An 11,071-nucleotide genomic window follows, 5' to 3' on the forward strand; every position below is an offset into this window, starting at 1 on the left:
ACTTAGACGTGTTACATCAAATTGGAATATTTTTAAATATAAATGTTCCTCAGTAGCTGGGATCTTGGACAAAGAGATTGGTAGCAAAATGTTGCATTTCTATGAGATTCTGAAATACTTTGGCCTTCTGTAATTGTTCTCTAAGGATTGCAGTCATTCTTTTGAAATCCCTGCCTAATCTCTCCGGGTTCTGTTATTTATTTTGTCAGTAACTTCAGTCGTGATGGTTTGCTGTCAATCAGCCGTTGTCAAAAGATAAGTGAATTTCGTGAAATATTCTGTTGGTGCTGTCCCACAGCTGAGGAAGAACTTACCTGCAGACTTTGGTATTATAAATAGACATAACTCGTTTATGAAGTGGGTCATCTGTTGTACACGTACCAGCTCCAGAAAGTGTTTCTGTAAGGCAGGAGAAAGTGCAGCTAAAGATGACTTGTAATGATAATGTCTTCTTAAGAGTGTCCTAAACAATAGTCATTGCTAGAAATATAAATTACAGATATTACGTACTTCATTTTTTATAGTATATAATTAGATAATTCCCCACAGAACTTTTTATCACATGTATTTTCATTAATTAACATTAAATGTCATTAGCAGTCAGCTCTGCTTGATCAAAGGCAGATAAGTTGTAGCAAGATTCTGAGAAATAACATAGCATTTACTAATTATATTATTGATTTTTATGGTCTGAAGAATCCTAATTATATGTGATACAAACTGGCCGTAGCGGAGCCTGCTGGGGGTGCTTTGAACACGACTAGTCCCTGGCAGTTCTGAGCATCTCGCTTGCATAAATCACTTCTGGGCCTGGTTGTGCATCTGTTTTCAAAGGTGATGCTTTAATGGACTTTGAAATCTGAAAAAGTGCATTCTGTGTGGCTCCACATGAAAGAGGAAAGAGATTTGGGATTTTTTTTGCTCCCAATTTTAATCATTGCGAAAAGATTTTAGATCTGTAGGCGGATACATTTGAACACTGGAAGTAATATGGCATAGCTGATTTTAATTAGTAGGCCAGCCTAATACAGAATTTCCCATAGCTCCCTATGACTTTTTTTTAAAGGAGTTTTTAGTACTTTCTTCAAAGTTGATGATAAATTCAGACTCCCAAAATTTAAATTTCATTTGAAGGCAAAAACTGGAAAAAAAAAAGGAAAGTCATGAGGTGAATATTTGATTAGAACAAATGCCACTCGGAGAAACAGGAACAACCTCAGATGTGCCTTATGTAAGTAAGTATAGTGCTTTCGTAGAAAAATGAAAAGGAATTTAGATCAATGACATAATTATGAAATGTTACTCTTACCCTTAATTGCTTATACTTAAGAACATGAAAAGCCTAGTTTTTAAAGTATGTGTCTGTGTATGTAATTAGCCTATTCAGTTGCATGAAATTTCAATTTACTCTCAATTCATGATAATAAGGTGATACATTGCTAGTAAATATTTTGTTTAAATTGTAAAGTGTGAACATCTTTTAGAATTAAACTGGTATCCATATTTCCAGCTGGCCTTTTTCTGCCTGGTTACATTGAGATGTTAAAAGGTTTGAAGGGGATATTTTAACCAAATCCTTCAGAGGAGAAACTTAAAGACAGATAAAATACTCTGTCAGAGTCAGTATTTTATTCTTTTTAAAGTGTCTGAAGAAATGAAAGTTGTTTACTTGTTGTTTTTCAAAGCAACTTCCAATTTTCAAATTTTCAAGCTCTTAGAATAACATTCCGAGAGCTTCTGACTGCTCTGGTTCCCACCTACTCATTCCCACTCCCACCTGATGTTTGACCTGCTGGTTACCAAATCAAAGAATTGAAACAGTCTGAAAAATGAATGGCCGGGCTGGTGGGTGGGCTCCAATTTAAACAAATAAACAAACAAGCAAAACACATCCTATCTCCACACCTCATTTGTATCTGTTGTCTACTTTGGCACAGGAGGAGGGTTTTTTTATTCCTCAGTAGATGAGACTAGACAGCATAAGTTATGAAAAAGAACTAAAATTGTGCATTTACATAAATTTTTCTCCTCTGAATGACAGTCAGAAATGGGGTGTTGGGAGGAAGGACTTGTTCCATTTTGCCGGGGGTAAGACTGAGGCGAGGACAGCTCAGAGAGTACACATGGCCTTGGTTGACAGGTGTGATGGGTGCACAAAACTACTTTATTCATTCTGCTTCTCATCACTGTAATACCTGAGAGCTAAACTTTGGTTCCTGCTCTTGTGCTCGGGTTGCAAGACCAGCTTTCTCTTCCTGGTTCCTGTCAGAGAGCCTTTTTAAAATGAGTAGTGAAGTAGGAAAGCCTAAAGATAGAACAAGCTAAATAATTGCCAAGGTGCAGAGCATAAGGCCAAAAGTCTAGACGCATTGTTTTGACTTGCAACCTACTCTCCTAGAGGGACTCAGAACAGGGCAGCAATCATGAGCCTGGAAACACGGGTGTTGCAGGGAAATTCCAGCTCTGTGTTCCACTTTTATGTGGAAGAGATGCAGTACACGCTATATCTTCTCGTCCACTTCGTAAAAAATCCAAAGGACATTGCAAGGTGTTTTATCAACGCAGTCCTGACGTATCAGTGAAAGCAGCAATTCAGGAGTTATTTGAATAGTCCAGGGTATAAAACAGTAATCAATGATTTGTTCAAATGTTTTTGTGCTGTATTTATGTATTTATCCTTGTGGCTGTCTGTTTTTTCAGTTGGACAGTGATTACTCTGTTCCTGGGATTTGGCTCACACGTATGTGTTAAACATCTTCAACTTCGTATGTCACAGGTACAAGAGCAGGAAATCATGTGAAGTGTTGGTTTAGGAAGAGAGGAGCTACAGTTTAGCATCTCCATATTTGAAGAAAGGAATGCCGTGAGAGGAAGCCTGTGTGTGAAAGACAGGAGGAAGAGAAGGTGGTTAAGATAGAAGAGTAACGTGCAAGCTGGTAAGATTCTAATGAGCGGCTAGAAGAGAGTTTACAATCACCAATCTTGCTTCCACTTTTCCTAAATTTAGAGTTGAAACATTTTGATGCACAGAGAAAACTTATTTCTTGTGGGGTAAAGGATGGATCACCTAATTATAAGATCTTGATCCTTTACTCTGCAACACGTGGCACACCTGGAGTCCCAGCAGATGCTAAAACTCGTAGCTAGGAGAGACTGCACAGGTTCCCTTGGAGACAGGGAAGTCTTCGTTAAGTTGTAGTTTAAACAAATAGAGATATGGTTGCCTGAAGTGGGTTTTGTGAAGGACAAGTGGAAAGTGGCTGTTGATGTTGGGAACAAGTCCCCATACAAGTTTAAATGGGGTTGTTCAGAATGGGTTTTGGACAGCACTGTGTAAGATAACAAGACCACGAAGATAATGAGAAGGTCAGAAGAATGGCTAAGGAGGGAAACAGGGCTCAGAGCAGGTACCTACAGGAGTGGGGCAGATGGAAGGAAGTGGAGGGTCTGTGGGGAGCGTGGGAGACCTTTGTTAGTGCTGTGCTCTGGAAGGGAGACCCAGATTAGCTCATGCTTCCAAATACAAGTTTTCCACGAGTTTGGTGGTAACCAATCCAAGGGTCTTAAAGCTTATGCTTTTTCTGCTGTGCTGAAGATTGTAGCTGGTGGGAGAGGAGAGGAAAACAGGGAATCACTTTTTTCCTGCTGGCCATTAGCTTTGTGCCTGTTTTGTGGAGAGGACTTCTGCTAGGGTTTGTTTTGTTTCGTAGGATACATGTAAGTAACACTTGCTCAGATAATCTCAACACGGAGAGTAAGCCGAGTTGAGCTTACGTTACGCTAAGTTAAAATATGTTTAAGCAAATTTAAGCTCCAATTTTTATGCCTCTGCAGCGGGGTTAATAAAGCACTGACAGGGAAGTGTTTTCCTCAACTGAGTGCTATGGATCTGAGAGCAAGCTCTGGAGAGGGCTCGGAGAGAGGACTTAGCAGATGGTACACGTATGATGTTGATGAAGGAAGAATACAGAGAGAAAACCATACTTTTCTTAACTTGTGGAAAAACTTAATTAGTACATCTGTAAAATGATGGAAATTAAGCCCTAAAATTACCCCATAAACTCTCTCTCTCTTGTAATTTTTGTTAACCTTTTCTCTTGAAGTAGTTAACTAAGCTTTCAGTGCCAAATTTAGGAGGAGGGTGAAGAAGAAGCCGAGGTTGTTGCATGCACCAGTTATTCAGGTCTGGTTTTGTCCATAGTGATTTTTCTAGCTACTGTTTTTCTGCCGGAAAGAAAATACTGGCTCTAACCTGAGCAGTTCCAGTACCATCTGTATCTGATGACTGAGCTGGTAAATCCAAATTCTCTCCAGATACAAATTGGCACAGCGGACGCAGTGAACTTCAGCCGTTTACACCACTTTGGCCCTTATGTCTTCTTTGCCTTCATTCTACCTAAGATACTCCCCTGCAGCCTCTGAGTTCTTTGTGTGTTTGCTCTGCCTGATATATTTATGAATGTTCCTCTCTCGGCTTTATGACAGATATTTTCCACAGCGCCCTGTTACTGTAAGCCAGGTGCTTTTATCCTTAATGAACGATTTCCTGGGAAAAAAAAAAAAAAGAAGAAATAAACAATAGATAAAGTAGGTCATGGAGACAGCAGAGTCAAGAGCTTTGCATAGTGATGTAAAATTAAATAAGGCTGGGGTCATGTTCTCATTTATCTCTCCAGTTACTGCTCTAACATTGTCTGTGGCGGTTCCTGGAAAGGTGAGGATATTTGAGGAGACTGTTTGGGTCTGCTGGGAATTTTGGCCAGAGTCTCCTCTTCTCTCTGCTCTGGACAGAGGAGAAATCAAGCACAGAATGGTAAGATGTGGATGTTACGAAAAAGCATTTGTGGATTTGTGTTTTGGGGGACTGGCTTTAGACACTGCGAGTAGGTGCCTTCTTGCCAGCACAAGGTGTGACCACCTGGTGGATGGCTATGAACCAGTATTTCTGCAGCGTGTCCCCTCATAGCAGTGACCAGCAGTGATTGCAAAGACCTTGTTCACCACACCATGACCTTCTCCACGACACCAGCTTTCTCTCCTAGAGAAGGGCAGATCTGTTCAGCCTATTTTCCGTGTTGGGTGCCTTACCCTAAGAGCCTACAGCCATTTCTAGGCACCTGAGTAACCAGCCTGAGTCTCACATAGGCAGAGATTTGAGCGTGCTCTGGAAAATCGGATAAATTACGTGGACTCCTAACTCCAAAGGCTTTTAGCTTTGACATGATTGAACCAAATACCATTTCTCCAGTATTGATAGTGTTCCAGATATGCCCTGTATGAAGCACAGGAAAGCACAAAGGGTTATTGCAGCTTCTGAGGAAGCCTCTCATATTTCAAGTAAAATTGGCTGGGTTTAAGTGGCCACTCTAATTCTTAAGCCATTAGAAATCTAAGAATTGATTTAACATTTATCTTATATTTAGCAGACATTCATAGAAAAAGTTATATTCTGTGTGGGCCAGTCAATGTTTTTAATAGCTATGAAGTTAAAAAATTTTAGATTAAGATTTCAAGAGGCTGAGAGGGAAATTGAATGCAGGAAGAGAACATCTGGGTGCTGTTGTAACAGAGAACGCCAGGGAGGATAAAGCACTGGGAAAACCCAGAGAACAGATGAAGATACATGCTATTGGGCCAGTGGGGTTAGTAAAGGTACAGATGCAGAAGAAGCAAATATTATTTCCTTACTGTCTTCCGAAGAAACTGAAGATAAAAAGCTTCGCCCTGCCTGCAGCATTTCTTGAAAATACATGTTTAGTTTCAGTGTTCATTTCATTCCAGGGTGCGCTTTCATTTTATTTGGATTACTACCTTCAAAGTTCAAGGCATTCACCAACTTTAAAGCCAAATTGGAAAAACTGAATCTGGATTCTCAGTGCAGCTCCAAGGCTTGCAAATCAGCCTTCTCCCATAAATACTGCACTGTTTCTGGAAAAGAAGAGACGGGTCTTTAAATGAAATATGAGATGTAGCATTGGGATGTGATAGTGCTGCTGTAGATCAACAGCCATCAATCTGTGTTACTTAATTTGTCCCTGGCTCAGCTGTTCGCTGTACTTGGGACTTTTTTGCTGTTTGTTTCATTTTATTTTCCTCTGAGATAAATGAAGACAAAAAGAAGGGGCCAATTGTTCTTGACAAATAGAAGTAATTTTTTAAAGCCTAACCATAAAGGATATTCTACATTTTCAAATAGCGCTTTTTTTTTTCTGACTTTCACAGCATTTCACAGAATCATACCTAATTTATTTCACTGCATATACGTTGAACATCCTTATATTTCATTGTTCGTTACTCCCATTTTCATATCAACTTCACGTGCACACCTTAAATGCTGTAAAAAAAAAATCTGTTGGAGTAAAGGGTTGGGGTTTTTAAGCCAAGTATTTAGAAACATATTATTCCTCATCTGCGCATGCCTGTAACACTTAGGTTGCTTTATTTATCCTGGGTGTTCTCAGGATACAAGGTCTTTGTTGCTCTAAGTGTCTAAGGAAGCATATGTTGTAATTGTTTGACATCTTGAACATGGATTAGGTGGGTGGCTCTATGTAAGCAAGCTAACTCGAGTTCTCGGGGGATCAGCTTCTTGATGTGTGTCAGCTTCCTTTCTCTTCTGAAGTAATGTATGGGAAGGAATATCTGAAATATGCATGGGAGGGTGAATATAAATATACTCTTAAATCAGTAGAGAATGTGAGCCCCCACACAGTTTCAGCAGCTTTAGAATTCTACTATACAAGGGGCCTGGGATGAGTACGGGGGACCTGACAGCCCTGGGTGGCTTCCTCTGCCGTCCCCGTACAGCCACGGTCAGATGGTGAGATCAGGGCAGGGTGGATGAGCCAGCAAATGTGTAAAAAAAGTCTTTCTGACTTTCCTTGTTTACCACATTTTAATTGAGAGAGTTCAGATATGGCTGCCCCAGGAGGATTTCTTCACTTGCAGGATGTCATCTTCTGTTGAAATCCTACAGGGTACCGGGATTTTGCCTTTGAAGCCGGCCAACGCCGACATGCTTTTGGCAGAAGGCACCAGTGGAATGTCAGCCATCTCCCTGTCCGAACTGGCAGGGCTTGGAAGATCCGTTCAGGGCTTAGGCGCTACAAGGAACACGAATGTTTCAGTGGGCTTGAGTTTGGATTAATAACTTAAAGGGCCAAATGTTCAAAGGGCTGGCGTCCAATTTTACCCTGGTAGTTGAGTACAAGCACAAAATTATGTGCAGAAAATCGCAGATAATTTTTTTCCAAGCTGACCTTCCTGAAAAGGAGCCAGCAATTATCTGGATTTGGGCACTGTTTCAGCAATGTTTTTAGGTGTTGTTAATGTAATATTTTCATTATATTTCTGCTGGACTATTGATTAAGTATTCAATTATTTAAGAAAAAGAAATTTAGTATTGTAATGAAGAATAGCTTTTTGGATTGGTACTCGTGCTTTGCACAAGCGTGTGTGGGTATTGAGTTTGGGAAAATACTGGTAAAATGAGAGTGTCTGCATTTCTTTGTGTGCTGATGTTGATCTTATAGAGTGGATGGATAATGCCAAATGCGTTTTTACATTGTTGCTTCAGTATCTAAACACTTTTCAGTTTGTAATATGCTTATTCTTAAAGCACCTGGCAGATTGGGCATTCCTCTTCTCCTGTTTCCTGTGGAAGAAATTGAGACTTTGAGAATTTTTCTGGCCTTAAAATTTGCCTGAGGTTTCCAGACCCCGTGTGGTGTGGCGGTTTGGTGCCCCCAAAGACTCAGAGCCAGCCCATAGAAAATACTGGATGCAGAATTTGGGTGGAACTGGAGCTACCTCAGTCCAGCCCACTCTGCTAACCCGGTGTCAGGCCTGAAGTCTTTACCAGTGTGATTTAAACTCAGGACCTCTCAATCCTAGACATGTGCACCAGCCTTTGTCTTGGTAAACATACTTCATCAACCATAACTAAACTAATTGCCTAGATTGCTTGCCTAGTGGCATGTCTCTGGGGTACTTTGACCCAGCTTTCCTCTGAGAGTGCCGAAGGAACAATCCTGAGCTACCAAAAATAACATTTGATAGATTGAGAAGAGCTTACTTCGTTATTTATCCCTGCTTTGCTCCAGCCAAGCTCCCAGTGATTCCAGTGGAACGCAGTTTGTAAGAGCTCTTAGCACTGAAGCAGACCTTCAGACTTCATAAGATGGAACTGTAGACATGTTCACTGTAGCAATTGCAGCTCAGACCGATATATTTTAGAGCTTAGAAATTTAAAGCAAATTAAGAGATTTGAACGTTTGGTTTCCATTAAAATCAGGCCCCTACTCAGTCTTGGAAAACCGAGCAATTGTGGTTCAAAGAATAGAAGGGAGAGTCCTGAGGGCACTCCAGCAGTTAGGACCCCAGAGCGTTTATCCAGTCTTTAAAAGAAAGCCTCAGAAACTGCATCATGAGAAACGGAATCGGTTCCGTTATTTGTCCTGAACAGCACCTACTTTACCGAGTGACGTAGCAGAGGTGGCTGCTGCTAAGGCTAAGCAAGCAGGACTCAGCTCTTCATGCTTTTTCGTGATGACTTCCTCGTAAAGTCTGAAAATCTCTAGATTTTGGTTTTATTCTTTTATTTTTCCAAGTAATATTGATTACAGAAAATACCATGGAATTGTTTAATTGGTTTTATTGCCAACATTCAGTGTAACTTTGGCCATGAACTTTGTTGAGCAGCAGAGGAGCATTGTCACCTTTCGTAGAGAGTGTAGAATACTTTTACCCTGAAAAGTTCAGGTTCTTGCTTAGGTTTATTGGCATTACCCTTATGGCTGGAAGGGCAAAGTTGGAACAAGCTTGTCTCCATTGTATGAACTCACGGGCAAGGTAAGAAAGATCCTGGTTTTGTACATCTTGTCGGTGTGTTCCTAGTGCTGGGATTGGCCTCTTCAAGGAACTGAACTGTACAAACTGGTCCTGTGCCTTCAGCCTTCCCAGGATACTGGGGAGGAAACTGCTGAAAGGCAAAAGACTTCTGTATCTACTCGTAAGTATTTCCAGCTGTGGAACTGCCTTCTTGAAATGACAGGCAGGGATGGACACAAACCTTAATGAGAGCTGTGCTTCAGAACATGGGGAAGCTCAATGTATGACTGACAGCATGGGGTTTGTAGCAGGAATTGTAGACCTGTTGCTTTGCCCGGCATGCAAGGGATAGTAATTTGCCCTCAGTACAATGACTCCTAGAAGCTTAAATAGACCCTGTTAACTGAAATATCATCTTTTGTTATCAGAGGCAGCTTCTTGCCTGCTGTCTTCCTGCGTTAATTGTGTAAGATGTCAGTAGAGGGAACCCAGCAACCCATGCGTGGTCTGGTGTTTCTGCCCGTTCTTCTATCACTTGGATTTCTCTGTGCTCAGATGATAAGAATCACGTTCTCTGTGCTTTTATATTCAGTACCTGAGCCTTCCTGGAAGCGTTTATCTGTTTGAAACAGCTTTAAATTTTCATTAAAAACAAAACCAAACCACAACCTTGGTAATACTTCTGTTGGTCATGGCAACAGTTTTGAGAGGTGACTAGTGAGTTTGAGGGGCTTAGTTTTTGACTGCCCACATTAAAACAACCCATTTCTTAGCGTGTATTCTGAGCTCTGCATATTATTCGGTCCTTTCATGGTAACTCAAGTTATTAATCATAAATGGAGGCATCCAAAAAATCCTGATCAGTTTTGAAACTCATGGCCTCATTTAGCTTTCATAACAGCTTGTTTCTAACAAAATCTGATGTAGAGCCAAATGAAGTGTGTGTTTAAATGATCCCTTGCCTAAACTATCATGAAAATTTCAGATGGGATGAGAAGGAGGAATGCCACAGAGGGCAGCTTGTTGGAAGCTTGCTACTACTTAGAGACTAAAATAGTGTAATCAGCAAACACTCCGTCACTTTAATGCTTCTTCAGTGAAATCCAACTTTTTTGTTTCCTGGCTTAACTATCTCTTGCATTTTCCTTTATCACTTACATACAAATACTAGAATACATTTTAATTTTGACTCATCTAGATTTTCCTATTTGGTAGAGCTATAATTAAGAACAGAATTAGGGAACCTCTTGATAAAGGTAGTACATTTATGAAGAATCAACATGGCTTTGTAAAGGCTTCATAAATTGTTAAAGCTCTTAGAAGTAAACACATGAATCAAGAAGATCCAGTTAAATTTGCAGAAGGCTTTTGCAATGTCTTTCATCAAACTTCCTGAAAGAAACTGAACTTTCTTTTTGGGATATTACAGAAGAAAAAGTCTATATGTAAACTCAAACGTTGTTTGTAAGATAGGAAATTATAGGAAACAAAGTCTGAGAATCAGTGATTGATTTCTAACAGAGGAGCAAGGAGGCGTCAAATGAAATTGAGGAGGCAGAGAAACAAAGGAAGTATTTCATACCGTACACGTCTGAGGTGTGAGACCATCGCAGGATGTTGTTGACACTAAAATTTAAATATAGGGGATGGAAATTTACATTAACGCATCAAAAATGATTTCCCGGTTTCTTGGAACAGAATCCATCAAATGCTATTAAACACAAAGATACTGCTCGTGGCTGAGGAAGTCACGAAGTTGCAAATTGCTGGAGGCTGGAAGGGTCTGAAGGGATGTGTCACCATCAGCCTCCTCTTACACTCTCTCCTTGATGCTTGTTAGCAGCCAAAAGCTGGATAGTGCCCTTTGGTCTGATACAGCACAATTATCTTATGATACGTAATTATTTAGAATGGTTTATCTCATTTCTGTCTTAATTTGTTTCCACTCTGCCAAACACACTTTCTTTGACCCAATATGTTTTCTAATTGATTGCTCACAGGGCCAAGCAGCTTCCCAAGAGCTTTCTCCTGCTGTCCTGGCAATGTGCTGTGTGTCCGCATGTGCCGATAGTCCCTAAAACCAGGATCCATTAGGAATTTTTAGCACTTTGAGGTAAGGTTTTTTAACGTGGCTCTTTGTTACATGCACTGCATGGAATTGTGGGAAAAATTCAGGTTAGGTTAATCGACTGCGTATACATTTAGACGTCTAAAGGAATGCTCTTCAAAAGTATATAAGGAT

Source organism: Numenius arquata, chromosome 11 (genome assembly GCF_964106895.1).
Source record: "Numenius arquata chromosome 11, bNumArq3.hap1.1, whole genome shotgun sequence".
In the NCBI taxonomy this organism is placed as follows: domain Eukaryota; kingdom Metazoa; phylum Chordata; class Aves; order Charadriiformes; family Scolopacidae; genus Numenius; species Numenius arquata.